This window comes from Mirounga angustirostris, unplaced genomic scaffold (assembly GCF_029215605.1).
Source record: "Mirounga angustirostris isolate CCGP_5_RB_7025 unplaced genomic scaffold, mMirAng1.0.hap1 SCAF_15, whole genome shotgun sequence".
NCBI classification, from domain to species: Eukaryota; Metazoa; Chordata; class Mammalia; order Carnivora; family Phocidae; genus Mirounga; species Mirounga angustirostris.
In genome coordinates, this window is record NW_026991723.1 from 62,280,044 (window position 1) to 62,303,668 (window position 23,625).

General features: G+C 47.7%; 1 long non-coding RNA gene across 1 annotated transcript; it reads left to right on the forward strand.

The window, feature by feature from the left end:
- The first annotated feature begins 3,784 nt into the window (after window positions 1-3,784).
- LOC135362754 (uncharacterized) lies at window positions 3,785-21,725 on the forward strand. The gene is made up of 5 exons (XR_010407857.1): window positions 3,785-3,948; window positions 5,207-5,440; window positions 6,287-6,408; window positions 10,124-10,241; window positions 20,333-21,725. It is a non-coding gene; the product is annotated as an uncharacterized LOC135362754 (long non-coding RNA).
- The last annotated feature ends 1,900 nt before the right edge of the window (window positions 21,726-23,625 follow it).

The following is a 23,625-nucleotide window of genomic DNA, read 5'->3' on the forward strand; positions in this document are numbered from 1 at the left end:
ATACCAGTGCCACACATTGGCGGAATCCAAATCATCCCCCAGATTTTTGTAAATTCCCAGAGACTCCTTTTCTGTTTCCTTGGGCTTTCCTGACCCGCCATCTAAAGGAGACCTCCTCCCACCCTGCTCTGGGATGAGGCTCTCAGGACAACTTCGGTTTGCCCTTCATAATACTCTCCCGCTGCGGATACTGTCAGTGGTATTGAGCCAGTGGTAGCCAAAGCACCTACTAAGCACCTGCCACGTGCTGGACACTGCGCTCACTTCCCTTTCAGTAAGTCCCCATTACTGTTGCTAGACCCCACAACGATCCTACGAGGTAGGTGCTCTTGTACTTCTCCCCATTGGGCAGGTAAGCAGTCTCCGAGAGGTTTCGTGGCTTAGTAGGGGCTAGATCCTGGGTTTGTCTACCTCCAAAACCCAGGCTCCTACCCCCCCGCCCCATATTGCTTTGGAATTTGTGGAATTATGTGACTGACTTCTGGCTCCCCCACCAGATTGGGAGCTCTGCAGGGGCAGGAAGCATGTGTGACTGCTTCACCACTATGTCCCCAGTACAATGATGTTTTAAAAAATAATGCAAGGGTATGGTACATGAGTTTGTTTAGCCTTTATTGCTCCCCAGCCGATGGAGGGAAAGAAGCTGGTTTTTATTCGGGTTTTTCTTTTGTTGGGGGGAGAGGTGTTTGTTTTTGCCATCTCCTCAGCCGCTTCAGAGGGAAACTGCTTCCTGCACATTCGCTAGTTTGGGTGACTTCTCATTTAGCTCACCTGCTCCGTTTCTTCAAACCCAACCATGTCCAGAAAAAGGACCTTTTGCTAGCCGGTAACCCCTCCTCTCCCACTGCTATAAATAAGCCACTCCGGTTTTGCATGTGGGGGTGTCTCTCATTTTCAGAATTCTATCTGGTGGCTTTCTCTCCACTTCCTCATATGTTCTTCCTGTTCAGTCTCCTGCCTTATTTCCCTGCTTTGGGCAGCCCTTACAAATAATTTTGCTTCTGGAATTTTAAATGTCTCCAGGTTTAGTAAAAATTGTTGCTTTGGGTGGTTTCCAGGAAGAGAAAAGGGAAATACCACCATGCCCTGAGGTGACTTTATGAGGGTGAGGGGGGTGAACCCGTCTCCGGGGAATGCGGGCTCCTGGTGCCAGATCTGTCGGGTCTTCCCATGGCTTGGAGAGGACCCAGCCAGGACCGTCAGCGTCTGACTCTCCAGTCCTCCGTCTCAAATGCTGCATTGCAAGGCCCCCTTGGCCGTGCTGCTGGGAGAAAAATAGAAAACACTGATGGGCTAAAAGAAACAATTGAAATCACCTATCATGTTTCCATCTAGAGAAAACCACTGTCGAGCGTGACCCGGTGGTCTCAAGCATTTAGATGGTTTTCTGTACCTGGATGTACAAAAAGCAGTATCCTACCAGGCGTGTGATTTTGAAATCAGATATTCTCATTTAGCACTACATGATGAATGTATTTCCATGTTAACAAACAGATTTATTTACTTTTTAGTGGCTTTCTGGTAGCCTAGTGTATGCGCCAAGTACGATTTATTGAGCGAGTCCCCGTTGACGTGCACTGTTTTTAATCTTTCAACTTTTTATACAACGTTGCCTTGAATAGCCTTGGATATATATTCCTGTGTACTTACCTGAGTTTCTCCCCTAAAGCAGGGTTTCTGAACAGTGACGCTGTTGACATTCGGACCAATAATTCTTATCATTGGGGCTGAGCTGTGCATTGCAGGGTGCTGGGCAGCACCCTTGGCCTCTACTCGCTAGATGCAGTAGCCCCCCCACCCCAATATCCTGACAAGCAATATCCGGAGATTGCGAAGTGTCCCCTGGGTGACAGAACAGCCCCTGCCTGAAAACCACTGCCCCCAGGATAAAGTTGTTAAGTGACAAGATTAAAGGACATGCATATTTTAAGACTTCTGTTATCTATCGACAAATTGCCTTCTAAAAGTTGCACGATTTATTGTCACCAGCGGGGGGTGGGGGGGTTGGGGGGGTGTGCCCGATTTGCCCCCCTTGTGGATATGTGCATTAACATCAGAAACCACATTGCCCATCTCAAAAGACAAGACATTCTCTCAGTGTATGATTTTTTTTTTCATGGTTTTATTTCTAGAGTGAGGCTGAACATTGAAAAGACCACGTGATGATGCGGACTGGTGGCTATTTCTGTGGCAAACAATCTTTCCTTACAATTGACTATTTTTTTCTTTTGGAAGAAAAGAATATTTCTTCCAAATTCCTTTTTCCCTGATTTTCCATGTCATCTGTTAACATATTAAGCAAGATGCGCAAATCGATTCTAGTTTGCTGTCTGTCTTTATGTGTGGATATTTTTGGTCGTCTTTGCTCTGAGATCCCATGGATCAGGCAGCAGATTCCCGGGAGGGCGTCCTCGCGCATTCGCCTGGCTGGGGCTCTAACTGCGCCCCTGCCGGTGAGTGACCCTACAACGTGCCCCAACTTTGCCTGCTGGAGGATCCCATCTGGGTCATGCTCTTTCATATCAAGATCAAGGGCTTGTCTCGAGGCAGCCCTGCTCTGGGAAGACTGACTGGGGGCTTGACCATAATTAGTTCAGGTTAATTATTGCCAATGTGTAGATTCACCGCACAGGGGCCTCTTTTCCCCTAAGCCAGGGCCACTGGAGGTTTCTTTTATGAGCTCTGAACCCTGAGGGATGACTTCAAGTAATGAATTTTCCTGTAATCAGATTTGAGGGTTTGTTCCCTGAGCCATCCAGTCAATTGGAGAATTGAGCCCTGACTGGCTTATTTGGCCAAAAGAGGCCGAAGACAAGCACGGGGCACCTGATATGCAATCCAGGGAGCAGGTTGAAAAACATGACATAGGAGATGCGTACCTCTTGAATGTCACGGAATTTTTAGGGGGAACAATTTTATTTATAGGGAGAGGCTACCATCTGGGGGGCTGTGCAGAAAGAGTGGGGTCCGCTTTGGTGTTGAGTATCAGGGATAAGAGTCTGGTTATCCTTGAGTAAAACCTTGTGAGATTTGCCTTCAACTTCTTCCTGATGGCAGAAACACAGTTGGTACAAGTTTATAAGTATTTAATGTGTTTGGTGTTTATTCAGCATTCATTCATGTGTCCGTGCGCTTCCTCAATCACCAGGAGGCACTGGGAATGTGGATGGGAATGTCTTCAGGGGTGAGCAGGTGGCCTGTATTATTGGGAGAAAATAGACTTTCTGTGCGGGTTTGGAATGCACCTCGGGGTCACAATGCGAACAGCGAAGAGGCCTTGCGGCGAAGTTAGTGAAGCTGGTTCAGGGCATCAGGAAGAGGAGGAGAACAAGGTAGGAGTGCAGGCGATGGGTGATGTGTGCAGCTGTCAGCCATCAGGCATTCACCGGACGCGAGTCCCTTCTCGCAGGAGTCTCCCATGTGAGTCTCTTGGAAGGTGCAACAGCCTCACCAGGTCTGATCCTGGAAGAAAGCTCCTGGCAAATGGACTTTCCAGTCAAAGAACAAGACAGGAAAAGTTCAAAGACCTCTCTGTTGCCTTTGAGGCCACATGGCCAGAGGCAAAGGGGAACTCCAGAGGATCTCCCTTTCTCTTTAGGCAGGTGCCCACATGGCCAAACGCAGCCTGCTCCAGGTGGTGGAGGGGTGGAGGGGTAAGAGGGGTGCTAACAGAGCCGAGCAGCCCAGCTCAGAAGCTCCACTGGCCTCTGGCTCTAGGAGGCAGCGGGGGGAGAGAGGACATAGTATGCTCAGTTCTCGTTTTTCCTTGCAATTGCATGACTTTCCTTGCCTTTTCAGCAAGTCCCGTCGGTGATATAAGGGAATGCTCGAGATGGAGTTTCCATGCAGCCCCCCTGGTCTCAGGAGCCGCTCACTGGTTTCACACAGGAATGCTGCTTACAGAACTTTAGAAAAAAGTGTTCCAGGGACAGAGGTTCCAAAAGGGAAGTTTGGTCCAGAAGGATGTGAAGCTCTCAAAAATGTCGTTCTGAGTTGTTTCCATTCTGTGCTTAATTCCAGTAGAGGAGAAAAGGGAGAGGCAGCCAAAGACACAGGCATGGCTGCACAAGAGACTGCAGGGCCAAGCAACATAACCACCTCACGCCAAAGATGGGATAAGAAAACACGCACGCACACGCACGCACACGCATGCACACGCACAAACAGGTACAGCAAGGACCCGTAGAGACATGGTCAGGACGGCAGCCCAGCATGGCTGAGATTTGTGAAAAATGACAAAAAGGCTTTGATGGTTCTGCTCTCTGTGGATTCAAAATTGCATTTAACTGCTGGTAGCAAGAGACCTGAAAACTAATGGCTTAAACCAAAGAAGGGTGCATCTTTTTCTCTTAGGCAGGACAGGGTTGCTCTGTTGGCTTCACAGTGCCATCAAGATCTGCTTTCTGCCCTACCATCCTTACTTAGTGAGTGGCTTCCATCTGTGGGTTCACCTCATGGCCCAAGATGGCTGCCAGTGCTCCTCCCACTGTATCTGTGTCCCAGGCAGGAAGAAGAAGTGAGGAAGAGGCGAAAGGGTGCCTTCCAAATATGTAAATTCCTTTTAAAGTAATTCCCCAGAAATCTCCCCGGTGACTTCTGCATGCATCTAACTGACCACCTCATTTGCAAAGGAGGCTGAGAAGTGTGGTTTTATAGTGAGACACATGGCCCCCTTCAGCGCTATGGGGATTCTGTGATTAAGACAGCAAAGAGAATAGGCATGGGGAGGCAACTAGCAGTTTTTGACACAAGCTCAAGGAAGACAATGAACAAAGTAGGAAAGGCTCCCTCCCTCCCTTTCTTAATCTGGGATACCCGGTGCACTGTTAACAGGCAATAGAAGCCTCTAGCAAGTTTTTGTTCACCCTCTCCTTAAATGTTAGAGGACCCAGGGAAATCTGACAGAGCAGCATTCAAAATGATTGCAAGGTCCAGACCCCTGGATACATTTCAGCACAGGGCAGTGAAAAGGACTGAGACATCCCGGAGAATTTGATGAGGGAGGGTCTTGAGTGGGAATCCCATTTTCTGAAGTGTGTTCTACAGGCTGTTGCTCCATGTCACATGAAGAAATGGCTCCCTGGTCACAAGCTTGGGGGACTCTGGATTAAACTGAGTTAAGCTGTTTATTTAATTGCAGAAAAATTTGGAGTCATAAACATGCTCACTTACTTTGTGACTTTTTGTTTTTCTTTCTAAAAGGGAGCATTTCCAAGCTGATTTGCTCATGGAAGTCACTTCTTGCAGAGCACCATGGGACAAGTGTTCTAGAGTCAACATTTGGGAACCAGCGGTGCGGTCAGAGGCTGCCTGCTTCCCTGTCAGGCTCTGGCCACCCGGGGACGGCCAGCACCAGAATCATCTTCGCCCCACTCCAGGCCTCCTGAGCCACAATCTTGGGCCCATGGCCTGGACATCTGCATTTTTCCAAGCTCTCCCAGTAAGTAAGTCTTAAAACTCACTGATGTTTGAGGTCCACTAGATGACAGAGCTGAGCCTCTCCACTGTACAAATGCTATGACTTGATGAGTTTACCTCCAGGTAGCTCCTCCCGGCCCCCTCAAAACTCATTTCTCTCGTCGCCCTTTGGTACCCGGATAATTTCCTCGGCTCTGAGTGTGGCAGCTCACATTTGTCTTTATTGCCGTTCTCTTTATTGATTTAGGCCCATCTCTGCAATTCGTCAAGCTTGGATCGTATTTTAATCTTGTCCTCCAAAGTAGCTAAGATCCCTTCCAGCTTTGTATTGTGCGGACATCTGATTAGTCGGGTCTCGATTCCATCCTTCAAGTCATTAATGAAAATATTAAATGGTCCTGGGTTAACACGACGGTCTTCAGGGCTCTCGGGAGATGGATGGCTACTCTCTCAGCCACGGGTCTCTGCTCGGTGCTGGCAGAGCGTGGCCATCACGGCCAGCGTCTCGGTTATAGGTTATTGCCGTCTTACAGATCCATGCAGGGCAGTGCAAATCTCTGTGGAGGAAAACAGAACCTCTTAATTCCTTAAATAATTCAATACACGTTGAGCCACAAATGTCTTTGAGGCATACGATGTTTTTCCTCTCGCACCCATGGCATGCTGGCCACAGGATGAAGAAGCTTATCCCAAGCGCATGCATTAGAAATATCAATTTTTACGTAAAAGGCAGCTCAGCTCCGTCTTTGAGATACACCATTCCGGGCTGAGCCGGGCTCCCGACAAGCACTTGTACATAGTGATGCGGGAAGAGCTCGCTTTTCTGAACCATTCCTAAGTGGTAGCCCCTGTTCTTGCCCCTTTATAGGTGTTCATTCATTGGATGTTCCAAATAACGCTGTGATGGGAGTGCTGGTATCATCACCCCTTTCTGGATGGGCTGGCGGAGGCACAGAGGAATTGGATAACACCCCTAAGGTGCCAGAGCTGGTGAGTGTCAGAGCAAGGACTCAGACTCAGGCAGCCTGGTTCCCACGCCCAGGCTCGGGCCCACCACCCTGCGTAGTTGCAGCCGGGACGGAGTGAGCGAGCAGCTGGGACGGGCCTCCCCGGGGCCCAGAACCCGGCGGGTATTGACAAGACTGACCATGCTGTGCATGGGTTTTCATCCATTGTCTCCCTTAACGTTTGGTAACCGGCAACCGGCATGAGTTGCTCCTATTGTATAGAAGACAAGACAGAGGCATAGAGCTAACCCCCCAGAATCCATCCCAGGTCCTGCTGACCCGCTCCCCTGGGGCTGGCCCGGAGGACACCTGCCAAACAGGTGCGGCCCTGAGGGCTCCTTGGAGAAGTGGGGACACATGCACGGCGGGTGGCTTGTTCAGTCCTCCCCAGAAGTTCTTTCTGTGGCCTCATCCTCAAACCCATAGCAAAGCGGGGCTGGGCTCATTCAGCAAACGTGCTCACTCACCCCAGGCTGGGCCTGGCGTCATTCTGGGAGCCGAACAAGACCGGCCCCTGCCTTCAGAAATCTAAAGTTGAGCGGACATCAGCCACAGTCCCCACTCACCCTGACCCGTGGCAGAGGCGTCACCAGCTGTCACCCGCTGGGGCAGAGTCCGGTGGGGTTGGGGGGGGGAGGGGTACAACAAACTAGGCTTCCTGCAGGGGGCGAGAGCTGGGCCTTGAGGTCGGGTTTCAGTGGCAGCTGAGAGGCAGGTGGGGTGGGTTCTGAGGGGGACCCACACCTGGCGAGCCCCAGAGCACCCCCAGACGAGCGCCTGCCAAAGCAACAGTCAAGCTGCATCTTCGCCTCAGTCCCCAGACTCAGTCCCTCAGCCCGGCCTCGGGAGCGGTTTCCTGAGCTGATGTCCATCTCCTCCGTCAGTGGAGCCATGGCACCAAAGGCCAGGGCCCCCAGGATAAAAACCTGTCCCCGCCACTCTCCCGTGGCCAGTGGCGGAGGCCTGGAGACGGAGTCTTTGTTCTCCCAGTGGGTGATGAAGCACTTTGTCCTTCAGCCACCAGAGGGCAACAGTCGTCCACACATCAGATATTCCCGCGGGGACGCGGGCACCCGCCTGGTACCACCTCTGGGAGGCTGATCTGGGAGGCTGTGGAAGATGACTTTGTTAAGGAAAGTTGGTGGGGATTCCTCCCGATCCCCCGCCCAACTCCCCGAGCTTTAAACACCTTCAAAGCGGCGTATTCCAATCCCAGGGAGCAGTCTAGTTTAGGGACAGCGCTTTAGGAAGCCGGACACTTGATCGGGGAGGTCCAGAGGACTGGTTCACACGCTCTGACACTCCCCAGCCTCAGTGGTCTGGTCTGTAAAATGGGATGGCTTACACGACAGGAGGGAGCTGAAGGGGCTCTAAAGGCCATGATGCGTGAGGACAAGAGGTTTTCGTCACAGTTGCTCCTGCTGGTGTCTGTGCCAGGATCCCGCCTGTGGTGCAGTGGGTGGGGGGCGGGGAGCCTGCCGTGTGCTCGGGGTGTCAGGGCAGGTGGCTGCTTTGTGGTCAGGGGCGCAGAGCCATGTCCCTGCATCTGAGAGCTCAAGGGCAGCCGGGAGAGGGTAGGTGGTAGATCACAGGGTGGGAACTCTGGCCCCGGTTCTGACACGGCCTCGTGGTGTGACCTCAGGTGTGTCTCTCCATCTGTCCAGTGGTCAGGAGATGGGATCTCTTGGGGCGTCTCCCAGCCTGCAGTCTTCTGAGCGGTTCTGAGAGGGAAAGATCACAGCTGTGGGAGTTGGAGGGAGGAGGTGAAGAAGAGTTTCTGATGCACCTGGATCCTGGGGACACCCCTCTCTTTCTTTGGGCCTTGATTTTCTCTTCTGTGGAATGCGCAGGTTGGACTAGGTGATCTCTAACCATTGTCTCCTCCTCCTCACCCTATCTCAATAAATACACACAGAGTCCATATCGGTGCTAAGACTTCCTGATTCTGATTCCATTAAACAGACATGCACCTCTGCCCAGCCTGGCCAAGTCTCTAGGGACAGACACCCCGTGGCCACATACAATGTGTCCTGGACCCTGATGTTAGCCCCCAACCCCAGCCCCTTCTCCTTGCCAAAACTTTCTCCCTTCTCGGTCACCAGCATGCTGTTCACAACTGGTCATTGTCTCTCTGGCAGCTTCTTCCCTTCTATCTCCATCCACAACCCTCCTACCCCAGGTCAGGAAACTGTCCGAAGCTTTGTCCTCACTCGTCCCTGTCCTCAGTGCCTGACCCACCCACAGCCCACATGGGGGAGCATAGGAGCTAGTCCATAAAAAGGAGCTGGATGAATATTTAAAGGGAAGTAGTGAGTAGTATATTAACAACTTACATGGATGTTGTAATCATCTGCAGTGAAATATTCCCTCACCTCTTTGTGAAATTATCATTCCGAACCACGGAATACATTAGGTTTTATGATCTACTTGCTTCTTTGGGGAAATATAAATCTTGAAATATCATCTTCATATGACGGGACAAAGAGTCCCCCGGGACACAAGATGTTTAAGAATGTTAACTGAGAATCAGAAATAGTTTGCGATTAATATCGGGGTTTTGTTTATGGGCACAAATAAATCCCTGGTGTAGGGCTGACCTGTAAAAATCTGTCCAAGATGAAAACTCTGATTGCAAATGATGGAATGGGAAAACAATTTGAATTTAAAGAGGTGATTTGGGGTGCAGGGTTGCAGTGTTTAGGAGCTAATATTTTCTGACCGTAAATTTGTATGCTATTCAAACATTCCCAGTCACCAACTAAAATAAATATTATAGAGACTAGGAATTTATATCAGTGGTCTACAGCATCCAAGTTTTGTAAGAAGATCATGTGAAACAGGGCAGTCCCTGTTCCTAGGATCATCGAAAGACCCTCCTCAGCTGTCTTTCACCATTAGGGTTAGGTCCTGGTGGTGCTGCTTAATGTGGGGGTGGGAGGGCAGAGGAAGCCACACCAGCATTTGGGGCTTTGGGTGACTGGAAGTAGGGGGTCCTCCTGGGAAGAGTGCTGCTTTAGGAGGGAGAAGACCCACAGGAACCTCCCCTCCTTGTTTGCCCTTGTGCAAGGCTGGTCAGGCCTCTTCTTTGTTTAAAACCCACCACATCTTCTGCCCATTTCTTGATTGGATTATTTGTTCTTTGGGTGTTGAATTTGATAAGCATAATAAAATAAAATAAAATAAAAAACCATCACAGACTCCTCATGGCTTCTAGAACAAAGTCCAACCCTCAGAATCCCTAGCCTGGCTCATAAAATCCTCTGTGATTTGACTCTGCCCCACTCTCCAGGCTCCCTTCCCATTACACCAGGCTTTCGGGACTCGGTATGTGCTCTCCACATCTTGGTCCCTTAACCTGAAACTCTTACCCAGAATATCCCTCCTCTGTGAGCCATTTGGTAAAAAACTGCTATTTTTTAAGAACAGCATGAAGGTCGTCTTGTCTCTGAAGCCTTCTTAAAGGCTCCTGGGAAGAGGTAGTTTCTCCTTTCTTCCAGTTTCTCCTAAACCCTGAACATCGCTCTCTCCCCGTCTTGTGACCTTGCCGAAGACAGAATGACAGGACGGATTTCCCTGCCTCACTGGTGTTGGACTTGGCCAAGGGGCTTGATTAAACCAATGGGATGTGAACAGCAGAACCAAGGCCTTAAGAGGCGATGTGTTTTCCTGTTCTCTAGTGTCTCTTTGATTTTCCACAGGAAGACTGTGCCTCTGACAGCTGCTGTTCCAAGGGGAATATGGAGTCCTGTGGAGCAAATGTGAATTCAGCTCGAACCTGGAGCCAAGCCCAGCTGCCCTCAGCCAAAGCACAGACAGGTGAGTGAAAAAAGTCGATGCCCATCGTTGGATGCCACTGAGTTTTGAAGTGGTTCCTTACACGGCACGAGCGTGGCAACAGCTGACTAATACACCGTTCCACCGAGAGGCAGTGCATGTGGAGGAAACCACCTGCTAAGTTTGGGGTGAATTAGAACAAATTGGGGCTGGTGCTCTAAGCCTCTTAGAGCAGTCCACCTTCGGTGTGGTGCCATGTCTGATGGGGCACCGGGGTGGCGAAGCAGCGCCGCCCAGAGGTGGGCAGAGATAGTGCCCCAGGCTTCCTACCCAGTTCTAGGATAGAGATCCAGGCGTTCCCACACGTCTGGTGGAGGGTGAGGAATGTCTGGGAGAGCTATTTGGTTTATATAAATTAGAGATTAGCACAGGGGTGCTCACATCAAGGGCAGGCCCTTGGGATCTCAGGCTCCAGAAGGTCTTCTGTTATCTGCCTGACATGCCCAGACCAGACGGGACCAGCCACCCCGGGGAAGACCCCAGCACAGGGTGCCCTATGGTATGAGGACATAACAGTGCACGATAAATATATGTTGTTTTAAGCCACTACATGTGGGCTAATTGTTTACAGCAGCAAGAGGTAACGAACACAAGGGGCACCTGGGTGGCTCGGTTGAGCATCTGACTCTTGATTTTGGTTCAGGTCATGATCTCAGGGTCATGAGATCCAGCCCTGCACTGGGTTCCACACTCAGTGAGGAGTCTGTTGTCCCTCTCCCTCTGCTCCTCCCCTCGATCAAGTAAAATCTTGAAACAAAACAAAATAAAACAAACGAACACAGCTGGAAACAATGTAATGATCCAACAGTAGAAGATTGTCTGATAGAATCTTGTTTTTGTAAAGAAATGACAGAGATTTATGGGACAGAGTGTATAGCTATGGTCACAAGTCTGACCTCTGGAGGTGAACAGATCTGCAGGTCCAACCCTGGTCCCACGCTTCTCAGCTGTGTGATCCTGGGCAAGGGACTTACCCTCTCTCAGCCTCAATTTTTCAATCTGTAAATCTCCTATTCTTGTGGTGGGGACTGAAATATTCCCACTACATAGTAAGCACCCACTAAGTGGTAATATCTATTATTATTATCATTATCATTATTATTATTACACAAAAGGACCTACAGCAATGTGACAGTCATCTCAGGGTGAGGATGACTTTATTTTTCTTGTCCTTGATTTCCGATGTTTCTATCATGGACAAAATTTCCTTTGGAATAAGAGAAAAAGCAATGGAAGGTGAACTGAAACAACGGAAGAATCTGAAAATGTTTAGAGTTTTTTTAAATGTCTGATTCATTCTCAAACAAGAAACTAGAGTTCATTGCCTCTTGGGTAATGTTTCCATTACTTTAATTTTTAGAAGCTGGTTGCAAATAAATGTTTTCCAGTGCCAGTTTGTTTAAATCATTTTTTAAAAAATGTACCACACATGCGCTATTTTCCATCGAACTGCTTTTGCCCACATGGTTTGCTCCCAAAACCTTGCTGTGGAAGGGACCCTAGTGGGGGCACACAGCACTGGGAGAAGTGTGTGGGGTGCCGGAAGCCGGGTCTCCCGAGAATGCGAGGTCCAGTGGGAGCATCTTGGGACAAAGGACAAGTGGGCTCTTGCTTGACACTAGACTCTGGGCAGAAAAATCAATGTTCAATTGTGATTTTAAGGAGATTATGTTTACTTATGAAAGTCATTAGTTGTGGGTATTTCTTTGCAAATGGCTTGAAACCGTGTCTTTGCTTAGCTATGCAAATGTTAGCAGGTAAAGCAAATTTTATTTTTAATATGAATTCACCAAACGTATTGAGTGCCTACCATGTGCCCGGTAAACTGGAGAAAGGATTTGGGCAGGGAGTGATGAGTGGATGGTGAGTGGATGAAGAAACATGGATCAATCAAGGTCACCAATTTCTATGAGCTCATTATCTACTTTAACATTTTCCCGTATTTGCTCTATCTCGCTTTCTATTTCTTTTAAAATTGTTTTGCAAAACCATTTGAAAGTAATTTCCAGACATGGTGACTCCTTATCCCTATACACTTCAGCATAAATCTCCTAAGGATAAGAACACAGTCCTGTATCACCTATCACCATATACTGTCATTACTAAGGAAATCAATAAAAAGCCTATAATGTCTAATATTAAGTCTATATTCAAATGTCTCTCTCCCTCTTTTTTTTTTTAAAGATTTTTTATTTATTTATTTGAGAGAGAGAGAATGAGAGAGAGAGAACACATGAGAGGGGGGAGGGTCAGAGGACGAAGCAGACTCCCTGCCGAGCAGGGAGCCCGATGCGGGACTCGATCCAGGGACTCCAGGATCATGACCTGAGCCGAAGGCAGTCGCTTAACCAACTGAGCCACCCAGGCGCCCATCTCTCCCTCTTTTTTAAAAGCTGTTTTGTTGTAATCTGCACTGATGCCGTGTTTTAATTGCCTGGAATGGAAATGACCTTTGCTCAATGTAGCCAATGGCACTGTGTTCTTCCCATGGCATTTGCTGGCATTAGAGGGTCCTGTTTGAAAGGAAGTGACAGGTTTCGCAGGGCTTGCCTTTATGTGACAACAAATACCATGTTTTGTAAGAAAAGCTGGCCTCTTTGGACTCCCCTTTCCAACGGTACCAGGAAGAGCTTCGGCTCTCATCCCAGAGTGAAGGCTCAGAGACATCCCTTGCCCAGTGTCACCACCTGGAAAGTGGCAGAGCAGAGACTCTGGATCTGAGTTGTCTAACCACAAAGCTAGAGCTCTGCCCCTTGCCCTTGCCCCTTCTGCCGTGCGCAGGGACCCCTGGAGTGAACAACTCTGACACCTAAGCAGGAAGTGGACCCTGCTCAGTGGAGGCGATTTCTGTACCATGGGGATTCTCCTCACAGCATTCCACAGAAACCATGACAAGAGATTCAAGAAAACAGCTCTAGGATAACTCCCCCTGAAAACCCGTTGCCTTAGCTCAGGCTATCATAACAAAATACCAAAGATGGGAGCTCTAACAATAGCCATCTATTCTCCCAAAGTTCTGGTGGCTGAAAGTCCATGGTCAAGGTGCCGCCATCAGGGTTGGTTTCTGGTGAGACTTTTCTTTTTGGCTTATAGACATCTGCCTTCTTGTTGTGTCCTCACATGGCCTTTCCTCTGTGCACACAGAGAGAGAGAGAAAGAGAGCCGTTGTGTCTTTTTCTCTTCTGATAAGGACACGGTCCTTATTGGATTAGGGCCTGACTGTTATACCCTCAGTTAACCTCAGTTACCTCCTTAAAGGTCCTGTCTCCAAATATAATTATAGCTTAGGGCTTCAGCGTGTGGATTTTGGGGTAATGCAATGCAGTCCATAATGCCTGTTCAGTGATTTGACTAGAAACAAATATTTTGCTCCCATCTAAGTTGGGTTTAGCACAATGTAGTTGGCCATCTGGATCATCCATATCCTAGATACTTACTTCTCCTCACTAGTGACCATTTCCCCATCTTAACTGAGTTCCCTTAGCCTGGCGAATAGACCCAGTGAAAGGAAATCCCAATTTACCGCACTGTGGAGAAAAACCCAGCTCAGCCCTCAGTTTCTTCCTGAGATCTTCTCCTCACAGCCTTCCACTGCAGAAACTGAAAATTCAAATACTCACTTCTGCATCTCCTTTGCAGCAAGCAGGGCTTGGCCAAATCAGGCTCATGCCCCTGATTTGAACTGTGAACTGCTGAAGCAGAGGGGGGATCCTGCAGAAAGTCCTTCTAGCAGGGTATTGGCAGCAACAGCAGCTGAACAGTTTCCCTGAGGTGGCAGATCTGGGGGCTGCACCTGAATGTTGTCGCATCTGAGGGCCGACAGTGTAAACTATGCAGCATAAACTCCTGGGGGGGGGGGTCCATGGCAGCAGCGGTGGGGTCTCCACTGGGCCAGTTCTGAACGTGGTTTCCAACTCTGTCCCAGCTGCCTGGCCTCGGAGGCCCTCTCATATACTCTGTGTGCTCCTCAGTGTCCTACAGCAAAGTCCTCGTCTGCGTCAATTACTCAGAGTAGATTTCTGTCACTTGTACCTAAGACCCCAGGCTGCTTCCTGCACGACCTCTGGAAGACCATGCAAACACAGTCCATTACTAAAAGAAATAGTCTTGCTATTAGCTTATGACTAAGCACAAATGATGTTGCAAACTTCCTTTTTTTTCCCCAAATATACTTTTTCTCTTAGAATAATTTTAGACACACAGAAATATTGCAAAGATGTTACAGAGTGTTCTTGTACATTTCACAGCTAGTTATCTCTGCTATTAACTTCTTATATTAGTGTGGTACCATTGCCACAGTTAATAAACCAATGCTGATATGTTATAATTAACTAAAGTCCAAACATTATTCAGATTTCTTTGTTTTTACCCATTTTACTCCATGTCTATTTTCTGTCCCAGGACCCCGCCCACAATACATTACATTTAGTCGTCATGTCTCCTTAGGCTACTCTTGGCTGTGACAGTTCCTTACACTTGCCCTGTTTTTTTTTTTTTTAAGATTTTATTTATTTATTTGAGAGAGAGAATGAGAGAGAGCAGGGTCAGAGGGAGAAGCAGACTCCCTGATGAGCAGGGAGCCCGATGCGGGACTCGATCCCGGGACTCCAGGATCATGACCTGAGCCGAAGGCAGTCGCTTAACCAACTGAGCCACCCAGGCGCCCGGATTTTTTTTTTTTTTTTAAAGATTTTATTTATTTATTTGAGAGAGAGAGAAAGAGAGAGAGTACATGAGAGGGGGCAGGGTCAGAGGGAGAAGCAGACTCCCTGCCGAGCAGGGAGCCCGATGTGGGACTCGATCCAGGGACTCCAGGATCATGACCTGAGCCGAAGGCAGTCGCCTAACCAACTGAGCCACCCAGGCGCCCCACACTTGCCCTGTTTTTGATGATTAGTTTTGAGGAGTACTCATCAGAGGTTTTGTAGCACGTCTTTCTATTGGAACTTTCCGATATTTTTCTCACGATTAAACTGGGGTTCTGTGCTCGGGGGAGGAAGACCACAGAGGTAAATTGCCCTTCTCATCATAGCATATCAAGGCTACATCCCCCATCAACATGACTGATCACTGTTGCTGTTGAGCATGGTCGGCTGGCCCAAGTTGTGTTTGTCAGATTTCTTCACTATCAAGTTACTCTTGTTCCCTCTTTCCATAGTGTAGCCTTTGGAAGGAAGTAACCATGCATAGCCCCCAAATTAACAAATAGGGAGTTATGATTCACCTCCTTGAGGGGCGGTATCTTCTGCATGAAAAATTTGTTTCCTGCCCCCCCCTGTTTATTTGTGTGTTTGTCATTTATTCAGATCATTATGGACTCATGGATATTTATTTTATATTTTGGGTTATAATTCAGTACTATTTTATTTATTTTGTTGCTCCTATGTCCCAGTGACATAGCCCCCCATCAATGTGAGTTAAAAAAAATTTTTTTTTTTTTTTAGCACTTTCTTCCTTTTTGGCATTACAAGATGCTCTAGGCTCAGCTTGTGTATTTTCTGTGCCATCCTGGGATCGGCCATTTCTCTAAGGAGCTTTGGTTCCTTTTATTGGAGGATGGTATTAGACTTCATGGCTCCGGGGCTAGGTGTGCTTGTTGCTACCAAAGTGTTCTGGCCATTCTCTGAGGCCTCTCCACTGAGAGGACAAGGAAATGCATGCATGTACACTAACCTGTGTGTATATGCACATCTCTACGTATTTCTTTATTTAAAAAAAAATTTTTTTTTAGAAGATTTTATTTATTTGACAGAGGGAGACACAGTGAGAGAGGGAACACAAGCAGGGGGAGTGGGAGAGGGAGAAGCAGGCTTCCCGCGGAGCAGGGAGCCCGATGCGGGGCTCGATCCTAGGACCCCGGGATTATGACCTGAGCCGAAGGCAGACGCTTAACGACTGAGCCACCCAGGCGCCCCTTAACATTTTTTTAAAAAGATTTTATTTATTTATTTGAGAGAGAGAGAGCCGGGGGAGGGGCAGAGGGAGAGAATCTCAAGCAGACTCCATGCTGGGCGTGGAGCCCGAGGTGGGGCTTGATCCCACGACCCTGAGCTCATGACTCTAGCAGAAATCAGGAGTCTGACTCTCCTCCGACTGAGCCACCCAGGTGGCCCTATACATATTTTTCTGTGTGACTGTCTGTGTCTATATTAAGTGAAACAGGAGTTTATACTGTTATCTCCAACTTCGATCCCTTGCCGCCCTCATCAGACTCACCCATGAACCCCCACGCCAACAATGAGAAACCTGCTCCCACCACCTGCCATCCGTTTACGTAACTGTCCGATCCCAGTGACACACAGAGGAGCTTCAGAATTGACCTTCACCCCCACGGGAAACCACTTTGTCAACTAGAGTGAAAGGCTTCCGTGTCATTCCTTTTGCCTTAGTTTTACAGACACCACGAATTTCCAAAGTGGCTTCATTCAGAGCCTCCTTCTCCACCCCTTCCGTGAGGTTGTTTCATAGATTTGTGCAAAATCCCTTTTTTTCTCCCGTGAGGCAGATTTCAGCCCATACGGAATCAGCTGGAGATAGTCTCTGGGACCTCTTCTTTCTCCTGACCTCGCCTCCTCTTTTCTCCCCTCTGCCCACTTCTTGAAACCTGCTTTCCTCCTGCTAGCCCTTTCCCTGGAGTAGACCAGGGAATGCGTACTTGGTGTCTATCCTGAAGGAGCAAAGGGCAGTTCTTAACAGCCAAGGGGTGATGTTCCATAGACCTCCCGGGGAGGAGGTTCAAGGTCCCAGGTCCCCCAGAGGATAGAAACTATGAAACAAGAAAAATGTTCTCTTCCTAGCGTTCATGGCCTCTCAGAGCATTGCTTCAGTATGTTATTTTTTGAACTTAACCGCCATCCACAGATGTGAGGATGGAAAGGAAGAAAGGGGTGAACAGGGACAGAGAACAGCATCCGGCCACATGGAAGACTGTGGACTATGCTGTAGGCTTGGGTGGGAATCAGTCATGACACAGTTCTACAGGATAAGGATTTTCCAAAATCAAATCATTCATGGAAACAAGATTTCACTTGCTTTTAAACGTTATGTTCTTCAAATTTCTCTATCATGTTTATTTTCAAAAAAATCATCAGACTGTTGAAATACTTTGAAACTTCACCCACTCCTCCCTGAAAGTTGATCTAAATAGCATTCTTATAGTTGTAATAATCCCTGTGGCTCTGGCCTGGGGAAGGGGGGCTCCCAAGTTTGAAGTGGTGTCCCTCATTCTGTCCCTGGGAGATGAGGAGCGAGCCTGACAGCTGATCGCTTCTCGCCTTTGATCAGCACCTTCCTTATTCTAATTACACCTTTCCCTAAAGTAACTTTTACAGCTTCACCCCTTACCCCACCCCTTATGTCCCCGTTTAAAAGGAATCTATTCAGACCGCTTGCGAACAATGATGCTCTGGGATGGTTTAATCGGGGAAAGGAAACCTGTAGAGGGTCTTATCTGGGGTGAGTGTCTCAAGCGTCCAAGATTATCTCCCTGTCACCTCGTGACCCATCTTCTTCATGCCACCTTTTAATTTTGGTAGCAATTACAGTGTATCTGGATAATGCCCATTAGCATATTCATGGTCATCTCTTCACATTTATTGTCCACACAACTCATTAATCTTCATCTACTTTGTGTGCTTGACAGCTCAATCTATTTTGCAATCTCTGGGAAGGAGCCATAGCCCCCCAAAGCCTTTGTTTTCCTGTAAATAAACTGTGTTGGGGACCAGAGGACAATGGTGCATCCCGTGGTGATTGACACCAGCCACGGCTACTAATCAGGATGGGACTTCATTGCCAGCTGAGTCGAGTGCATTAGGGGGCCATTGTTCCAACCCTGCCAGGGCGAAACACACACAGCCAGTCACCTTCGCAAGATGGGTTGATTGTTCTTCAAGATTAGACCGAGTTGCCTTATTATCCGTCCCAGACAACAAGGCATCTCACCCAAACAGACGCATTTGCAGGAATGGCCGGTGCGCCGGCCAGATTTGAATTGCTAATGTATAATCTGCCCGGCACAGATGTGCAATGAATATTTGGATGTTGTTCTGCCCGTCAGTCGAGGAGGCTGAATTGATGAGGTGATGAGTATTCAACGATGGGTCCTGGACGGTGGCCAATGGCAGAGTTTGAGCACTTGCGCTGATGATAATCAGGTTACCCTCCAAAGTACCTCTGCGGTAATGTAGCCAAATTCTGTTAGAGACTGGTTGGTGGAAAGTTCCCTTTTCTTTTTGGGGCGATGAGATGTTTTTTTATGTGTTTCAGTCTGGACAAGGTAGAGAAGTTGCCTTTATCGTGCCCTTACCTGATGACTCTTAAGGCTGTAATGTAGAACTGACTGGTTGGGTTTGAATTCACCATGTTCTAGCTTATTTGTTTAAGCTCATTTTGCCTCAGTTTTCTCATCTGTTGAAATGGGTTGAAAAATTCTACCAACCACATAGAGCTGCTGTGAGAATCCAATGAGCTGATATACATAGACTAAGTCCTAGGACAGTGCCTGGCTCATAGTATGCACTCAACAAATGTTAACTATTCCCATATTATTGGTCATTTGCTTTCCCTCAATATTACTGTGGTCAAATAGCTGGGATACACTGAAAATAAAGTAAACCATCTTCATTATGTCAGGATGTCTCCTGGCCTTTACTACGCTGCCTTGTCTGGCACAATTTGCCGTGTATGGAACATTTCCCATACTTACATGATCATGGAATATTTTCCCCTGAAGCATCTTTTGCAGCTTACTTTCCTCAGAACATACTATAAGGAAAAGCTGCCTAGGAATATAATACAACATTTGCAAAGCTTTGAAAGAAAAACATGGGATTTGAGAGTTTTATATACAATCAAGCTATTTATATGTGCAGGCCATGGGACTTAATTACTCAAATGCATATATTCTCCCTGAAAAATAAGTCATTCAAAGATGTGTTCCATATGGAGGAAACGCAAGGATGGCAGATAAGAACTTGTAGGAAGCAGTGAGACCAGTTGATTGCATTGAAATAAGTCTGAGCAATTGTAGCAAATATCTTGTCAAACTGACATCAGAAGATTAAGATATTTGAAAGAAATTATTTCTATTAAAATAATGGGATAATAGCAGATAACAATGCAGATCAAAAGAATGAGGAAGGCAAAAGAGAAAGAAAGTGATTTTTTTTTAAGAAAAAAAAGGTAGGTAGAAAAAGATATCTATCTGTATCTATATAAAAGTATAGTGAGAGCACTCCAGTAATCTTTCCTAACGCATTAAAAGCCAACACTCCTAGATGCAAGGGGAAAAAACCCCCTAAAACCAAGGTTTCTCTGCTTATTTTTAAAAAATATTTTATTTATTTATTTTTGAGAGAGAGAGCACGAGCAGGTGGGGAGAGGCAGAGGGAGAGGGAGAAGCAAACTACTCGCTGAGCAGGGATCCTGACGTGGGGCTCGATCTCAGGACCCTGAGCTCATGAGCTGAGTGGAAGGCAGACGCCCAACTGACTGAGCCACCCAGGTGCCCGGGTTTCTCTACTTATTAAACAAACAAAAAAGTGTTCCAAGTTAAAATACGGGTAAATGTGGTTACTCAAACATGAACACAAAGAAAGCTGGATCTGGGAATATTAATATCGAACAACGCAGAATTCTACAGGTTAGAGAGTATTAAAACATTAACAATTTCATTTCTTTATTCCAATCACTGGCTCAAGATAGGTCCTAAATAGACATTAGCAAGGTTTATCATAGAGGTGGATGCAATTAGCAAAAGGGACATGGGAAGGGATGGCTTGTTTGCCAGGCCCCCGTGCGTGGAATAATTTAAGGGATCCCCATTAAATTACTTACTTTGGAGAGGACACTTACTTTGCCTTCCTGACTCACCGACCTCCACCTCCTTCCTTGGTTCGCCTTGGGCTCCCTTCTCTCGGCTCCATGAGTCCTGCTGCTGTGGGATCCTGGATCCTGGCCACAGTTGATGGGAGCCAACCTGCATCTGGCAAACTGTACAACCTTGCCCCTGACTTGCTGCATTAATTTAAGAGAAGGGTCTATCTCAGTCCTTCACTGGTGTCTCTCCAAAGTCTGAAAAACAGGACCTGATCCTCTTCGGTGACACAGACAGTAAGATGGAGGTTTCGGCTCCTACTGGTGACCATGTTTCCAGCCATGAGGAAGAAACTAGTCTACAATGAATGACAATGAAGTCTCCTTTAAAGAAATGGTGTTGTGGTGACATTTGAATTTCTGGTTCTGTTGAACCTCAAGCCTAGCTACCTCCCTGCACTTCTCCTCCTTTAGGTGTGCAACTTTTCTTGGAATGACATGATATATCCCTGTAGCTTCCTAAAAATTCCCTTTTCTGCCTAAGCTAGCATTGGGAAAGAGTCACTTGCAAGGGAAAGAGTCCTAGCTAATTGTTAAGAACGTTAAATAGTGGAACATACATCCTGACACAGGGTATTGAATTGCTCTATTGAATTGAAGTGTTAAGTTAGGTTTCTAGGTTCCACAAGTCAACAGAGGCATAAAATTTGGCTGAAAGCAAGCTGGTCAACCTGGTGATCGGGGTTGAAAATAAACATCACCAGGTAGTGATTTTTTTTGAGAATTACTAGTTTTTTTTCTTTTGGTGTATTGCTAGGCAGTTTGGCAACCTCCTCATATGTCTATTTTTTGGATGCTTTTGTTTTCTAAATTTCCTCTTTAAAAGTTTAAATATTTGCTTTTAGAAATTCAAGTCAGTTTTCCTCTAGGCCGCTCATAGTAGCAAAAAGTTGGAGCAATCTTAATACATAATAATAAGGGATGAGTTAGAACAAACTATCCATCCCCAAGAGGGCCACAGTTGGAAACACAAATGTCTAAAAATATGTTGTGAAAACATAACTGACCATTAAGATTATTTTATACTTTTATGTTCAATTTTCTTTTATTTTCTTATGAGAAAGTCAACTTATGGAATGTCAGAAAATAAAAGCAAACAGAAGAAAAATTTAATGCATTTTGATAGTCACACTCACCTGGGGACAACCAAAGTTACCACCTTGGTGTATTTTCGATTAGAAACTTTTACATTACATATGCACATATATTCTCACATTTCTTCACTTATAACATCTTTTATTTCCTATAAAAATGAAACTATAGCACACGTGCTTTAAAAAAACTTTAGGGGGTATGATTTACATACAATAACATACATTCGATTTAAGTGTGTATTTTATTAGTTTTGACAAATTCATACATCCTTATAACCATAATAAATATATAGAACATATCCATCATCCCAAAGTTCCTTTGGGCCTTTACCTAGCCGGTCTCTGCCTTGCCCTGGGCTGTAAGCAAACCATGACCTGCTTTCTGTCACTGTAGATAGGATTTTTTTCTCTGATGGTTCACATTAATGGAATTATACAGTATGAATTCTTTTGTGTCTGACTTCTTTCACTCAACAGGCTTTGAGATTCATCCATGTCATTGTGTTTATCAGTAGTTCATTCCTTTTTAAGATTTTTTTTTTTTTTTTTTGAGACAGAGAGAATGAGAGAGAGAGAGCACATGAGGGGGGGAGGGGCAGAGGGAGAAGCAGGCTCCCTGCCGAGCAGGGAGCCCGATGCGGGACTCGATCCAGGGACTCCAGGATCATGACCTGAGCCGAAGGCAGTCGCTTAACCAACTGAGCCACCCAGGCGCCCCTTCATTCCTTTTTATTACTGAAAAGTATTCCGTGGTATAAAACCACAATTTTGTTTATCTATTACTCACCTGTTGATGGACACTTGGATTGTTTTCAGCTTTTGACTATTTTTTTTTGAGGATTTTATTCATTCATTTTGAGAAAGAGAGAGAGCAGGGGGAGAGGCAGAGGGAGAGGGAGAAGCAGACTTCTCACTGAGCAAGGAGCCTGATGTGGGGCTCCATCCCAGGACCCCGGGATCATGACCTGAGCCGAAGGCAGATGATTAACAGGCGGAGCCCCCCAGGTGCCCCTTAGCAGTCTGTTCTAATTGTGCCTGCCAACTTCTTGGGTGAGTGGCAGGTCACAAAGGCAAGTCACATCTATGCTACACCCGTGCCCCTTCCCCTCACCCCGGAAACCCCAACCCCCCCCCGCCGCCGCCAGACTCTTCTATATTTGTCTGAAATGACATCAGGGGCTGGCCTAGTGATAGTGCTTCCTACAAGACATTTCAGCCTTTGCTTGTGTTCACATCTCTGGGTCACAAGGACAGTTCGGCCTCATCGTGAGCCCCACTCAAGCCTCTGATCCTCCTGATGAGGATGAGGACGAGGACGAGGACGGGGACGGGGACGGGGACGAGGATGAGGATGGGGACGGAGTGCTGGCACCAGCAGCCCAGGCTCAGGAGTCAGGAGGGTAAAAGCCGTCCCACGCCTCCCTCCCGAGGGTTGCTGTGTGATGGGAGGCCAGGCTGGAAGCCGAGTCTGTCATTCGGAAAGCTCCCCAGCCCCGGCTCGCAGGCATGGCCCTGGCGACCGGATGGCGGCACCCTCACGGGCTGGCGGCACTGTGGTGAGGGATGAAGAAATAAGGGGTTCAAAGGAAGGGGCAGGAGATGAGGGGTTTTGATAAAAGTGCAGGGGATGTGAGGGGCTTCCCTAGGAAGTTGAGGAGAGCTGCAATGCCCCTGCATGACCTCACGCGGGTCCAGCTGGCTTTGGGGGGGGCCCTCTGTTTTGTGTAAGCAAAGTAGGCTGGGTGACCTCGGAGCGGACTGGCTGCTGGGAGTCGGGAATGCAAAGAAAGGAGGTCAGGGATCGTGGGCGATACTGCGGGAGGCCAACGGATGGCAGGCGGTGAGCGGAGAGCAGCGCGTCCAGGTGTTCGCTCGGGCGCCTCATCTCCCTGAAGTTAGAGGGTCGGGCAAGGCGGCGCAGGTGCAGCTGGGGACCGGCAGGTTAGAGGTGGCGAAGCGTGCCCCGCAGAGGCATCTGCTGTACGACGGACGGAACCGTGACCCAGCCTCGGCTGGCCGTGGTTGAGTTACAGCTCTGGGGCTTCCCAGCTGTAAGCCTCAGCTGCCCCCTGTGACCTCAGCTACGAGAACTACCTGCAACGATCCTGGGAAGAGCAAAGGACACAGCCTGGAAAGAGCTCCGCAGACTGGAGGCTGCCGTATTTACGTTACCGACGGGCAGCGGGCTCAGAGATCCTGGTGTGAGCCGTCCCGGATGGGTCGGGTAGCTGCTGTTGGATCTGGCCGGCTCGCTTTTCAGCTGTGTGCCCTTGAGCAAGGCCTTCATCCCCCTGAGCTTCCCTGTGGAGAAGAAAGGGGGGATAACACACCCGTCTTACAAGATTGCTCTGAAGCCCAAGGGGGGAAATGACCAGCAACACCTTTCTCACCCTGAG